The sequence below is a fragment of the Pseudophryne corroboree genome, chromosome 11 (genome assembly GCF_028390025.1).
Source record: "Pseudophryne corroboree isolate aPseCor3 chromosome 11, aPseCor3.hap2, whole genome shotgun sequence".
Taxonomy (NCBI): Eukaryota; Metazoa; Chordata; class Amphibia; order Anura; family Myobatrachidae; genus Pseudophryne; species Pseudophryne corroboree.
The window spans coordinates 49,023,331-49,030,119 of record NC_086454.1 but is presented as its reverse complement, the minus strand read 5'-3'; the positions used below and the strand labels follow the sequence as shown (position 1 = coordinate 49,030,119).

At 44.0% G+C, this 6,789-nt stretch overlaps 1 long non-coding RNA gene across 1 annotated transcript; it reads left to right on the top strand.

Annotated features, from left to right (window-relative positions):
- The first annotated feature begins 218 nt into the window (after positions 1-218).
- On the top strand, positions 219-1,865 carry LOC134969897 (uncharacterized). Its single transcript, XR_010189560.1, has 3 exons — positions 219-280; positions 356-568; positions 1,188-1,865. It is a non-coding gene; the product is annotated as an uncharacterized LOC134969897 (long non-coding RNA).
- Positions 1,866-6,789: the final 4,924 nt, after the last annotated feature.

The following is a 6,789-nucleotide window of genomic DNA, read 5'->3' as shown; positions in this document are numbered from 1 at the left end:
CTATGCAATATCTGACACATAATTCTCAAATGTAACAGATTTATTTGGTGCAACACCATGTACATTTTGATATACACCACAAATTAAGGAAGCACGAAGATCTTAAGCAGAAATTAGTTTAATTTACAATACCTAATAGATGGGTACAGTACACTAAGGCTTTGCAGTTAGAATTTTTACACAAAGTATGGTAATAATGTGTTCGCCACTTTTTCAACAGTCCGACAGACCAGCCGGCCAGACAGGCCTCAGACAACTCAGGATGATGCTGGGATTGCAGGTAAGAATTCACTGTAGTCACATATTCTGCAAACACATAGAAGTACAAAATATTAATGTTTATATATTCTCATAGGTTCTGCTTCTGTAAGCCTACCTCCTCTAAGGCGCCCATCACAGGGCTCGGGGCACTTACCCAGGAGGCCAAGTAAGACACGGTGTCTTGGCACGGAATCTGCGGCTCCATCTTCCCCACCCAGGCGGCGCATTTCTGCAGTGTCACCCCAGCCACCACTGGCACTATTGGCGAGTCCACAGAGTGATGAGCCCCGATCACCTCAGTTATCTGGTGAGTCAAAACAGAAACTAAACACATAGCAAATAATCTACACAGTACAGTTACTATGTTGTGAGTTGGAGTTGAGATTACATGTTTGCCATAACAAGCAATGTGATGTTACGTCTTCAATTGTTAAAGGTGCAAATGCTTAATTTTTCAATGTCTTAGTGGTTGATATCGCCAACATCATTTTTAAAAAAGAACATACATTTGTAAATATTTTGACCACACACGTGCACATAAAAATTGAAAAAAAAAAAAAAAATGACTTTTTTCAAAAACACCCTCCACAACATTATAGTGTTCACACACCTCCCCTGTCCGGTATGTAGACTGCTTACTTGCTCCGCTCCTCTGGACTATCCAGGTAAGCAGTCTATATCGTGGACAGGGGAGGTGACATAACACTGTAATGCTGTGGAGGGGAGGTAGTTAGGTGAGGATTCCGCAAGTCTGTCTATGTGCACGCCTGTGATGGTATATATGTTTTTTGAGAACAAACAAATTATAAGTTAAGAAAAACAACTCTAAAAACTTGAGAAATGGAGTATTATGAATGTAGTAATGTTTAGAACTAGCAAATATATTTTTAGAAAAGTAAACATTGCATGTTGGCCACCCCATACAGAGCCAAGCTTGATGGCCGACGTGGACCAGCAGGGACAAGACCAACAGGCAACCTTCACACTGCAACTAACACCTGTTGACCCGAGCCAGCCAATACAGCTGCAGGATATCCCCCAAGCCTCCATGAGTCCACAACTGGCACAAGCTCCACCCCAGCCACAAATACCAGATGACTTTTGGTCCAGTTGGACAAGCCAACAGGCCCAAAGCAATGCCAGCCTGACCGCACATACCCAACACCTTGCCAGTCTGCCCCATCATCTACCGCGCATTAGTCGCAACTCGGGCAGACTGATTGTCCAAGTAGGCCGAATCGCAACATCGATGGAGCAAATACGGGCAGACAACAACCAAATGCTGGCTCATTTAACGCGCATCATTGATGAGCAACAGCGCCACCAACAAACACTCGTACAACTAATACAGCACAACCAGGTTGTGAATGAGTCTTTATCCCGGATTGTAGCCAGCCACACTGCAACCAACACACAACTGAATGCAAGCATAAATAATTTGAGCAACAACATAACATTGATGGCAGCTCAACAAGTGACCTCCAGCTCTGGAACCACGACCCCTATCCAAACGCCAGTAACCTCCCCTGTTCGGCGTTCCTCCCGAGCACGTGCCAGTGAGCCAGCACAAAGCACAGCACCCAGCACACACAAGCGGAAAAAATAATACTTTTGAAAAATTTGAGTAACGCAATAAAAATTTAGTTTTGTCAAACACACAACTTCCTGTGTCCGTCTCAAACATTGTAGAAGCTGCTATGTATGTATGTATGTTTTTCATGGGTAATGTCTGAAAATGTATTGATAACATAAACTAAGTACAATGTACACACCACTATAAACAACAAACAGTAAGTAACAAAACACACAATTGATTGTATTGCAAAGTGTTTAGTCAAGGATAATTACATCCTACAAAAACTTACCAGAAAAATACCGCTGGATCACTTCTTGCCGTACCTGCCTCCCTACATATGTACTCACACTGTCACCAGATGTTTCTAACTCCTCTGCTTGCTGACTGCTTTCTCCCTCATCATGTGCCAGATGTTGACTTAAACACAGATTATGGAGAAAACAGCAGCAGAACACAATTCTAGTCACCTTTGAGGGACTATACAACAAAAGCCCTGCAGATTTATCCAGACACCGAAACCGTGACTTCAGCACACCAAAACATCTTTCTATCACATTCCGCGTAGCCTTATGTGCATGATTGTAACTGTGTTCAGCAGGAGAATCAGGTTGGGACAATGGAGTAAGGAGCCAAGAGTAGCAGCCGTAACCCCCATCACCTGAAAAACAGATATAGTCAACATTAGTACATGTGTTAGATTATTCATTCCCCTAGTCAAAACTCGAGTTTGTGGTTAAAAGACATACACACAAAACATTTTAAACATACCCAACAGCCAGCCATCAGGCATTTGTCCGTCCTCAAATTTATCGAAGAGCGATGACTGACTGAGGATGAAGGAGTCATGGCAGCCACCAGGGTAACCTGCAACAACACTCATAATTTTAAAGTTTGCATCACAGACCACCTGGACATTAGTTGATTGGGCCAGATGTCTATTCGTATATATGTATTGGCGGCCCCTAGGTGATCTCAGCTGAACGTGTGTGCAATCTATGGCCCCCAGCACATTGGGCATGCCAGCAAGCTCATAGAAAGCTACCCTGACAGCACGCCACTCCGACTCCTGGGTAGGGAAGCAGATTGAGGCATTAATATGTGGATCCAAGACATCCAAAACCTGAGTGGACATTAAACAAGCTAAGGTGAGTGTCATGTTAGGTATTCTATACAATACTGTGTTGTTTGTACTTACAGAAGCAACACTTAGACATAACCGGCTATGTATTTTTTGACTCACCTGATTCAAATATCTTGAAAAGGTGGGCTGTGAGATACCAATCACGTCGCCTGCCACAGCCTGGAAGCTCCCAGTAGCCATAAAGTGTAACACAGCCAGGAGTTTGTGTAGGCCTGAGACAGAGCGAGAGCGTGCTGTCTCAGGGTCTAGGCCCAGTTTGACAAGGTCATACAGGCGGAAAATGTTGGTTCTATTTAGGCGGAACATCTGTATGACCCTATCATCGGACAATGCGTTTAAGTTTAAACGACCTCTAAAAAAACGAGGCTGGCGCAGCCTCCGCGGCACCTGGACAACCTGCTGACCATGTTCACTTACCTGGGCCTGATTTCTGGAAGCCTCATGGAGCAGTCTAAGGTATCCCACAGCAAACATAAATTCATTGGCACACACCACAGCCGCCATTTCAGAGTGAGAGAATTTCAAAATGTGCCTGGAACACTTTTATAGGGCCAAACATTCAGGTGTGAGTAATGGATAATTGAGTACACATGTAAACACGCTTTTCAAAAGCAGCCGCGTTTTTTTTTAGGACTTTTTTACGAATTGTATTTTTTCACGGCCGCAAATGCATTTTCACGGCAGATATTACAATTACGAATGGTTAGTAAATGACCGAGATTCATATCTAAACAGGCGTATTTTGACCGATGGTGTATTCATTCGTGATTTTTACCTTGAACTTCCAAAATATTACGAATGCCCACATCACTGCCGTGATTTGAGTTTAGTAAATTACCGAGATGACACTTTGATGAAAAAACGGCATCTCGGTCAAAATCGGGAGCTTAGTAAATTTACCCCTGTGTATGTACCTTAACCACTTAACTGACGATCTATTTCCCCAAAAACCGCTCCTAAATTGTTGTGTTTTTTCTATGAGTGAATTAAGTGAAGAACATGAATTTAACCCTATCCAAAATGATTTTAGTAAAAAAAACAAAAAAATACCCCCCCCCCCAAATATCGAAACATTGACCGGGAACATCGCGACCATCGGAACATCTGGAACATCGTGACTTTAATATTTAGATCCCAGACAGCTGCCAGGTACACAGTTCTGGGGGTGGCTTGGGGGGGTTGTTTTACCCTTACCAGTGGCTGCTATTGTCTGCAGCCGCTGGGGTGGAGGATCCTGCTGTGCTGATCGGCAGCACGGCAGACACAGGGGGAGAATGCAGGTCCCTCTCTGACAGCAGCAGCGGAGGGGAGTTGCCCTTTCCTTCCAATGCTAGCACTGTTTACCTGACTGGTCGCATCCTGTGCGACCAGGTCAGATAAAACACTTGCAGGCATGGTCGTATCTGATGCGACGATGCCAGGCAGTGCCGTAACTAGGCATTTTAGCGCTGTGTGCAAGAAACGGCATTGGCGCTCCCCACCCCCATGCAAGATAGGGACAGTGCGTGCCGTAGGCGCGTGTAAAATAAATAGGGGCGTGGCTCTATGGGGAAGGGGTGTGGCCACAAAATAATATCAATTCATACTACGCTGCACAGTAGTCTCCATTATTCAAATTACTCCGCACAGTAGCACCACTACACCAGGTAGAGCCCCCTTTTACACATTATGGCAGCCAGTCCCCCTTTTTACACATTATGGCAGACAGCGTCCCCCTTTTTACACATTACGGCAGCCAGTCCCGCTTTTTACACATTACGGCAGACAGCGTCCCTCTTTTTCCATATTACGGCAGACAGCATCTCCTTTTTACACATTACGGCAGACAGCGTCCCCCTTTTTACACATTACGGCAGACAGCGTCCCCTTTTTACACATTACGGCAGACAGCGTGCCCTTTTTACACATTACGGCAGACAGCGTGCCCTTTTTACACATTACGGCAGACAGCGTGCCCTTTTTAGTACAATCTGTTTTTTATTAGTTCAAGGAAAAGCAAATAAACAATTGAGGCCGACAAGGCCATAAACAGATAAATGCAAACTAGAGTCAGTATATCAATGGACATAACTGCACAATTGTAGATGCATTTGATGCCATAAAAGTGAAGTATAAACAGACATCAACAATACAACCATAATTAGAATACTGATGAGAAAGAAATAGAAGAAGCAGAAAATAGAAAGTAGAGAGATGTAGGATGAGAGAAGAAGCAGAAAATAGAAAGTAGAGAGACGTAGGATGGGAAAAGGGGAGCAGGGAACATTCAGTGACGTTTACAGGGTATCAGATAAGGGGGAGGCCAGATGGACTTGGTAGTCAGGTGAATTTTTAAAGGCCAACCAGTTACTCCAAGTAGCGGTAAAATTTAACATGGGTAATTTCATAAAGGATGATAAGTCGTCCATTAACATATAATGATCAAGCCTCTGAAACCAACGGGAGATAGGAGGGCATGTGGTGGTTCTCCAATAACAAGGTATTAATGCCTTTGCGGCATTCATCAGATGCCGCAGAAGCGACGTTTTATATACTGAGATGGGCAACTTCATCAGGTTAAACAGCCAAAATTCAGGTGTATTGGGTAGTGTAAGGCCAGTAATTTTTGAACAAATATCACGTATCATTAACCAAAAACTCTTTAGAGGAGTGCCTGATTCCTGATTGCATCGCCAACACGTAGACGGTACGGTGGGATGCATCTGATGAACCTGTACTGGACATCTATACCAACGAGCTAAGAGTTTATATTGGGTAGCTAATACTTGAAGAGAAGAGGAGCTAGCAAAAGTGTTGGTAAAAATACAGGTCTACTGACCATCAGGATTTGATGGTCAGTGGACCTGTATTTTTACCAACACTTGCCAAGCCGAAACATAAGAGGGAAGACCAGCATTTATATCAGTGAGACACAAACGATATAGTTGTGATATTAAGTGTTAGTGGGGGTGTGTGACAGAGTGTGTTTCCTGAAAGAGTGGATGAAGTAAAACCAAAAGGAATTAGTCGGAAGGTCATATTGCCGCTGGAGATCCTCAAAAGAGCAAACACCAGAGCTTGTAACTAAGTGGTGGATACGAGATATACCGGCATTAGACCAGGAGGGCAGTTTAAATGGCGGCATTCCTGGGGGGAAATCAGGGTTATTAAACAGGGGCGTAGATAAAGGAATTCCCGAGTTAAAAGCTGAAAGGGTCTTGTATTTTTGCCAGCATTGAAGTGTAGGGCCCAGAGTGGGGTGAGCGAGGCGAGGACATCTAGACATCAACGGGAGGACGCCCAACGGTACAGGAGCTGCGTAATCCAAAATAAGCGCCCATTGTTTCATAACACAAGGTCTGGACATCTCAACAACCCTAGCAAGGTGAACAGCATGATAGTACGCTAGAAAGCAGAGCAGCTGAAGGCCGCCTCGAACTCGGTTTCGAATTAGAGTAGTTTGAGATATGCGGGGTCCAAGTGATCCCCAGATAAATCGACCAACCATACTTTGCAAGTCCCTAAAAAAGGAAGATGGTATGGAAATAGGTAGAGTTTGCTTCAAGTATAAGACCTTGGGGAGGATACTCATTTTGATTACATTTAATCTACCCAACCAGGACAGCTTCAACAGGGACCAATTTTGAAAGTCTGTCTTAACTTGCTTCACGAGAGGAATAAAATTAAGTTGAAACAGGGAGTCAATGTTAGGAGACCGCAAAACCCCTAAATATTTAAGCTGGGATGGATTCCAAAGGAAAGGGAACGAGCCTTTAAGGCTATTCACCATAGAGGGGGGGTGCCGAGATATTCAGTGCCACAGATTTTGCAT